This window comes from Cimex lectularius, unplaced genomic scaffold (genome assembly GCF_000648675.2).
Source record: "Cimex lectularius strain Harlan isolate CLEC.00 unplaced genomic scaffold, Clec_2.1 scaffold174, whole genome shotgun sequence".
NCBI classification, from domain to species: Eukaryota; Metazoa; Arthropoda; class Insecta; order Hemiptera; family Cimicidae; genus Cimex; species Cimex lectularius.
This window is the reverse complement of record NW_019392881.1, coordinates 450,704-459,136: the sequence shown is the minus strand read 5'-3', so window position 1 is coordinate 459,136 and position 8,433 is coordinate 450,704. Positions and strand designations below refer to the sequence as shown.

Genomic DNA, 8,433 nt, shown 5'->3' with positions numbered 1-8,433 from the left:
GGATTGAAGTCACTATAGCTTAAGTGGTAGAGCAGCAGCGTATTTAGCCGAAGGTCGTGGGTTCGAATCCCGCTTGTGACACTGACTTCTGGATCTCGACCAAAACCTTAATTAAAGATTAATTAATTGAAAAGAATTTATTTGGTCCAGCGGGCCAAGAAACCTTATAAATATACAAATAAATTATACATTAGGATGGACACTTAATTAACGTGTTACTCGAGGAGAAGTTTTAATTAATCGATTTTCTTTTCTTTAAGTATTTCAATTTATTTACAATTTAGTATGTACTTACTAAATTTATTCTAAATTGAGTTGACTAGAAAATCATGCGGACTTTTTCGTTTTAAGCGCCGATCGACAGGCGGCAGTGGCGGATCGTTCGTAAGGCCTGTCAGTAGGTGATTCGGGAGTCTGACCATCGATAAGTGCAGGATTCGATAATCACCCTCCACGGGTGATAGGTAGTCCGGGGTCAGACCTCGGCCTTATCCGCCCATCTACCGAGGTTGGGCTCCTGGTGCACTCTGTACTTCTATTATATAACTATTCTAATTGAGGGTGTGCGGGTACTCAAATTTCTGCCATCACCCTTTTCATACTACACTTTCACGCTAATAAATACATCCATTCTTAACACACGCTAGGAACACAACAATATCCAATTGTAACAGGTGACAGGAACATTTAATATAAGTGAATTTTAGAAATAATGTTTAATGGTTTAATGGTTTAAATAATCGTTGTATATAGGACAAGAAACCGTGTCGGCAAAAGGGGGTCCTAGGTGCTGTATCAGCTACCCTCGAAAACGGAAAGACTTGGGGCCAGTAAATGCGGAGGAGTCAGGGTGAGCAGTTATTCTACAAAATCCCCGTCATGTAGAGAATCTTCATCTTGGCGGGAATAATCTATGAGTATCTTAGTCAGAGTTGTGGGGAAAATTTCATGTTAAACTTCACAACGAATTCTATCCGGCCTAATCACCCCTTTTCGCCGAAATCTAAACATAGGTAGCTGCTAAGTAGTCCGGTGATATTAACGAGATCCATTTAGCCCCACATCCCGGAGTTACAAAATAAAACGGTCCTATTTCCTTCAAGAATCGAAACAGAAGACCCACATACTTACACCGTGCTCAAGCACATTTTCATATCTGGTGACATTCCTACGCGCTCTCTAATTGAAGTCAAGGAGTTGCATTTTTTATTTAAGTGGGACACATCGAGCAACTTTTCTCTGCATTCTGGACACTTACTTTGAATTTATCAGTTTGTATTTTAAACTGAATATAAATTATTTAAAAAAAAAAAATTTAGGACATTTTCTATTTATGTGTTCTTCACATGCTTAACAAAGAAAACGTCAAAACTTTAATTATTATATTGGACTCATTTCACATGTTTTGCAATAACAATTTTTAAATTAATTGATTGATTAAATGTTTTGAAATAAAAATCAGAATTCAATCGTATTCTGTATTGATATTTGATTTTTTTGGAATACCTCCACGGAGAACAGTTCAAAAAGGAAAAAGGCCATACTGAGAAGACTGCGCATAGGTCATACAAGAATAACACACGGGCACCTTCTGGCCGGAAAGCGACCGCGTAGGTGCCCGTTATTTAAGCATAAAATAACGTTCGAGCACCTCATCAATTGTAGAAGGCTTGATGTATATCGACAATATTTTGGCATATCTGTCTGTTTGTGCCGTGCTTGTGTTGTGTTTGAAGTGTTTATGTCGTGTTTGTGTGGTGTTTATGTTAATACTTTAGGATGAATGTAATTTATTTGCGTGAAAGGAAGGGGTTATTTACCCCGCCCCGAGGAATATCAAGTACTCTGGGGTGAGTGTGTGATGTCTGGGGAGCAAAAGTAAGTTATTAGCGCGAATGGAGTGGGTTCGGCCCCGCCCCGAGGAATAACGAGTACTCTGGGGGAGTGAATGTGACCAGACTTTTATGTTATTACTGTATGTTGTTTATATTTTACTCTGTTGGAATGAATGTAATTTAAGCATGAAAGGAAGGGGTTATTTACCCCGCCCCGAGGAATATCGAGTACTCTGGGGGAGTGAATGTGACCAGACTTCTATGTTTGTGGCGATATATGTTATATATATGTTGTACATATGTTATGTATTGTAGGTTGTGTATCTATTCTTAAATTGACAACCTGAGGTACTAACAAGAGGCTAGCTTTTTAAAATAACAACGTAATATAGAAGTAAAAGCAGAGAGTCAGTAACCAGATCGAGATGCTCAAATGGCTGAGTTCAATACAAAATACGCTAGAAAGACAGGAAAAAGAAGGATTACACGCGGAGGGCCGGCGATGACCTCAGCTGTTTGTCAGCCCATAAACCATCTACTTTATATATATATATATATATATGGAATGTGCTCAGTGATTGGTATGATGTTTTAATAATGAGCTTTGATCAGGACATGTACAAACGGGGCAAGAAAGCTATTGTGTATAATATTAGGAACATAAAGGCAACATGTGGAATTTGGCGGAGAATTTCGGATTGAATATATTGGAGATGAAGATTATTTGAATCCTGGGTTGAACACCACATTTCACAACCGTACGCCCCAAGAAGTATTATTATTATTATTTTTTTTTGTACGACATTTGTATCTGGATTTAGAGATGCAACAAACAAATGATATACATTTTTTTGATTAACAAATTTAACATAAATGATATAAACATTAAAAATGGGCCGAGGATATTTTTCAGGGGAACACCTGTCTCAATAAATAAGGTGAAAATTTAGTGATTATTTTGAAAAAATTGGAATTAATATACAACTACAACATAGGAAAGTCAATTTTGCCTGATTATTGAAATTTTATTTCTAAATGATTTAAATATATAATTAAAAATCATATAGTGAACACTTAATGTGTGCTTAATTTAATGCTAACTCAATTGGTAAGATTTTATTTCACTGTACTCACCTAAATTGGAGGTCCAATTTGTTTGTTGAGAGAGAATTCACGTCGTGTCAGGATAGACAAAGAAGAAAAAAAAAGAAAAAATCAGTTTTTTGTTAATATTCACAAATTTGAAATTAAAAAATTATAGAACAAAAACGTTTTTACACTTTAAAGCAAGTAAAAGAAAGTAATTAAGAACAGGTTTTCTAAAACCAAAGTATATCCATTTAAGTGTAAATAATGACCGAATCTACGGTAAAAACGTAGAGAGGATGCTAAAAAAGAAATGGATTCACTGCATTAGATTTACTGTTAAATTCTTTCCCATGTATATATGTTTGCACCAGTACATAAAATAGAAATAGCGAGAAATAAAGGTGACATCTATTACTACAGCCCCTCTATCCATTAAATGGGGTCTACGCTCTCCTTTTTGATGAGCCGGGCGGAGGTGAACAGTGGTTTTACGCCTGCGGATTACTTTATACAGCCTCTGTATATTAGGTTGATTTAGATAAATCGCGTAATCGTAGAAGGAAGGGTCCGTCTTTCATTCCTGTGTGGCGACGTCAATTTCGTTAATTTTTGACCGACAATATAATTGTCGTTAATTTCTGCGTAAATACGAATGAAATAGGAAAAACAAAATCGCAACAACAAACAGGCAATACATATAAATCTATTCGAAAAAAAAGTTTTAAAATAATTAAAACAATATCTCTTTCTCCCTCTCTCTTTCTCTTTTTATTTCTTTCTCTCTCTCTCTCACTCTCTCTCTCTCTCTCTCTCTCTATCTCTCTCTCTCTCTCTCTCTCTCTCTCTCTCTCTCTCTCTCAGAGTTGATTTTTTCTTTCTTGCATCGGAAATAGCTTACCAACTTTGTGATTACTTCTANTATATATATATATGAACGTTTAGAGTTTTTCATTCAATCTTATTTAACTGGGTGATTGGCAGATATTTAAGAAGCCGCGTATCTTGTTGAGATTTGCTTTCAATGCTTCAATTATGGGAAGATTAATGGTGATGGATGAAAAATGGATTATTGTGAGAACAACGCTGTGGATTCCGACCTTTACTTTCTATGACTATAAGACAATAAGCTTGAAAGGCAAACTTATTATAAAAATAACTCACACGAAACCCAATCAATTAACATCCGAAATCGCTCAAGAAAAGGTCCTATTCACTTTCTCCTTTCATGACCTGTTTTTCTATGATTCTACATGAATCGTTTATGACATCATACATTCTCAACATCAGAATAAGTGGATGTTCATCATTAACAAAACATGGATACTTCATTCATTCGTAATTTTTGTTTATTAATATGTGATATATCTTCATCTTTTGTCTATAAATTTGAACAATTGTATAAAATGAGAGGTCTCATAATAGGGTAATATGTATGCTTCAATCATTTCCGATCAGCTTGGCCTGTTTATCGTTGCCTGTTTGGTCATAATTTTCGAAGAGGAGATTGCGCTGTTTTTCTCATTTGGCCAATAGATAAAGAAAGTATGAGATTTCTGGTTGGAATCTGCAAATTAATTATCCTGCAATGATGATTGTTTCCGATCATTTTGGTCCGTTTGTTGTGGCTGTTTATGTCTCATAAAAACTTTTGGGCATGTTGCCTTCCTCAGTGCTGTGTAATGCATGTGTAAAATTCGAACAGGAATAGATTTAAATGTTTAACTGTTAGATGTATAGACCCCTTTTTTCATGTTTAGATTGACCAAATAACACCTTTCAATTAATTAATCTTTAGGTAAGGTATAGGGTGAGATAAAAAGTCAGTATCACGAGTGGGATTTGAACCCACGATCTTCGGCTAAAAATGCCGCTGCTCTACCACTTGAGCTATCGTGACTTCGATCCACTCGGACACTAACTTCCATCCTCAACCTAACCTTTCGATTTTTTTCTTTTTTTCCGTTTTCAAAATGATTTAATAAGTAAAATGAAGTATATCTTCACCAAAGCTTTCCCTGGCCGAGCTGGCTTTTCATTTGTCGCCGAGAATCAAATAGATTACATGACATTTGATAAATGGCAAAAAGGAGGGAAAATTCGAAAGGAGGGTTGAGATGGGAAGTTGGTGTCCGAGTGGATCGATTCCCGCTCGTGACACTGACTTGTTTATATCAAGCAACTCCTTACATAAATAATTAATTAATTGATAACAATAATCGGCAACAAAAATGGTAAGCCGGAGCCACAAAATGAGGGATTTATTTAATACCGACCTAAATGGTACTACAATAATTTATAATAATATTAGTTAATTTTCCCAGTCTAAACTGTTAATAATTTTTTTACTGTGTTTAGTACAGTTAACGATCTTATCCAGGAAAAAATCATTTTGGCTATCTTGTGACGTTGTTGAAGGGCGGAGCGGTGCCAATAATCATGCATAACCATTCATCTTGAAAACAAAAGTATATCGTCATGGCGTTTTATTACTGTCACGGGTTATTAATGGTTCGAACCTCCCCGTCTCCATTGAAGCGTTCATTCCCATTTCATCGCCACCTCGGCTGTAAATGTAATAGGACGCAGGGTCCGTTAAGCGTCGCGGGATTCGGACAGGGTGACAAACGCGATCCACCTGCCCGATACAGAACATACGGCACGAATCCCTTCCGAACCATCGGCTCCCCCTAAAGCAAACCGTCTATAGAGGAACCAAAATAACACTAGTTAATTATGCACCCCATGGATTAGTAGCACCCTCTTCTATTGCGTTTTCCGCCCACTCCCTGAATCTCGTCAACTATTAAAAACCTTAGAGACAGTTGTTAGAGACGGCCTCTATGAATATTTAAAATGATACTTCGGACAACGCTTCCATGAAAATTCTCGGTACCTCGTATCTCGCGAGGATAATAAATACATTCGCCGGATTAGTTTTCTCAACTGTGCAGTTCGCTTTTAACTATGTATTGACTAGAGTTTTATTTGCTTCAACAAACAACTCTCCTAGTTTTTTATTGAGCTTATAATACAAAGTGTTTTCTCAGATATAAATAATTTCAACTTCGAATAAACATGATGCACTGTCCTTCATACCAAAGAAAAGAAATGTTAATCGATCCATAAGTACATGGTAAACCTGTAAATTATAAATCTTTATTATTTATAATTATTACATTATATATTAATTATAAGACCCGTTCTGTCAGGAAAGCGACCCCTTTGGAGCCCATTATGGATGGATGATATAATGATCGATCACTTTTTCAAGTGTAGACGGCTTTAATTAGGAAATATTTTTTCCATTTCGTCGGAAGTGTGCGTATTCTTGTGGCACTGCAGCAGGCACCGAACGCTGTTCCGGTACCTCAAGGCTATAGGGATTTTTAAATGTCTATAATGTTTGTGTTGGGTTTATGTTAATTTATACGAATGTAATTTAGTAGCGTGAAAGGAAGGGATTGCGTAACCCCGCCACGAGAAATATCGAATCTAGTTAGTATGTAAAGTCTGGGGAGTAAAAGTAGTTATAAGCGAGAATGGATTGGTTTCGACCACACCCCGGTGAATATCATGTACTATCAGGCATTTAGATTTTATCCAATGGTGAATCGAATACTACCGACGCCGGACGTGCTACTCCGACGTACTCGTGGTGTCATGGCTTGTCGGAGACCGCGTCCCACAACCTTGTTCTCCGTGACGGAAGCCGGGGTTTGGTGGTTCCTGGACTCTCAATAGAAGTTTTGGTGTCCTGCTGGGTCTTCTTCCTTTGGCGCGCCGCTCTGGTTTTGGCTTGGGTGGTGACTTTCCGTCAGCCACGCTGCTCCGGTGGTCGTCGATCTGTCTCTATATATAAATTTATGTTTTTCCTTTCTTCTAGTTGACAACCTAATGTACAAAAGGGAGGCTAGCATTATAGGATATCAACATAGTATGCATACAAAACCAGTAATTAGATAAAGACGCTTTTAATGCCTGCAGTTTAAAAAATAATACGGGTAAAAGAATGGAAAAAGAAGTAAAAACACGCGATGGCCTCAGCTATTTGTCGGCATATAACGGCATATAAACTTCCACACATTATTATAAATAATTAAAGGGTCCAATGGAAAAATGTTGAGGTTCCATTTTTTCAGCAGTTGAGAAACACTATATTTAAAGTTATGATGTATAAGTTCATGATTACAGGTGAAATAGTTTCTTTTTTGATGTTTGATTCAATAATTGTAAAAACATTTAGAGTTCTTTCTGAGTAATTCTCATGATCCAAAAACCATTTAACCCTCATTTTGAACCCAGGAACGAATAAAAAAATACTATGATTACGAAATTTGATTATTAATTTCAAAGATGAACAGACAAAGTGAAACGAAAATTCTGAAATGATATCTACGGTCATAATTTTAGATTAATTATTGTAAAAACAAAACTGAAAAGAAGTTGAAAAGCTTAAACGTTTTACGTTACACATCGTCTACCTCATAATTAAAAAACATCATCGTGCGTTTCTGTGGCAGTTCTATCTGTAAACCAAATTATTGTAAAACCTCCTGGCATCTTTGTTGGTGAGAAACTTTGTCAGGTGTTGCAAGTCATTATATTTATCCAAATTAATAGGAAGAGGCCCATCGTAGGAGTTAGCAAGCTGCTGTTTTATTGGGGGGTCCCTCCCCTTTTTTGCCTTTGTGGCATCCACAACACGTTGGTGAGGTGCGGTGGTGAATATACTGTGGTGTGTAAGAGGTATCTTCAATCATCGACTCGTTCTTGTGGGGATGGGACATTTCGGTTTGTACATCGGTAGTAAGTAATTCGTCCACGATTTGAAAAATTCCCTCTTACAATCTATAACACTGAACGGTTAGGGTTTGCATCTGCTCGGGCCAATAACCTCCCTCCATCCTTGAGCCATATCTACACAGGATTTTTGATTAATCATGCTAATATCTCTATCGCACTCCAGATAATTATGGCCACGGATAGAATAGAAAACTTTTACACATAATATTTCCCTTTTTCTGTTGAATGATGGTGAAGGAATTGCTGAACTGTATAGTTTTTGTTTTGCCCACATGAGTCATAAAAAATTATAAGCGTTGTGACAGCTTGTGGAAGAATTTTTAAATGCCGGAGAGATGGATACTCATCGTTCTTCCTTAGGCTCCCAGAAGCCTCATGGTTCTTCCAATTTGCCCCCCATTTTCAAACGCGATTTTTAGTGGAATCTAATTGGTTTTCCATAGCAAAATTGGACGGGTTAATAGTTAATATCACAAGCCAAAAGATGCCGGTGAAATCTTGATTCTGACAAAAAATGGACCCCCATCGTTTTTCCACTGTTCCCTTATTCCGTTATTAACCTTGAACGATCCTGGTTTATGGAATAATGTTTTATCTGGTATATAAATGTAATAATATTTAAATTTAATTAAAAATTTATTTAATTATTTGTGTTTTGTTTTAGATGTTATAAGAGTATAATTTAGATATGTATGTATAACGTCGT

General features: G+C 36.6%; 1 non-coding gene across 1 annotated transcript; it reads right to left on the bottom strand.

Moving 5' to 3' along the window:
- Positions 1-4,748: 4,748 nt before the first annotated feature.
- Trnak-uuu lies at positions 4,749-4,821 on the bottom strand. Its single transcript has one exon. It is a non-coding gene; the product is annotated as a tRNA-Lys (tRNA).
- Between the last annotated feature and the right edge of the window lie 3,612 nt (positions 4,822-8,433).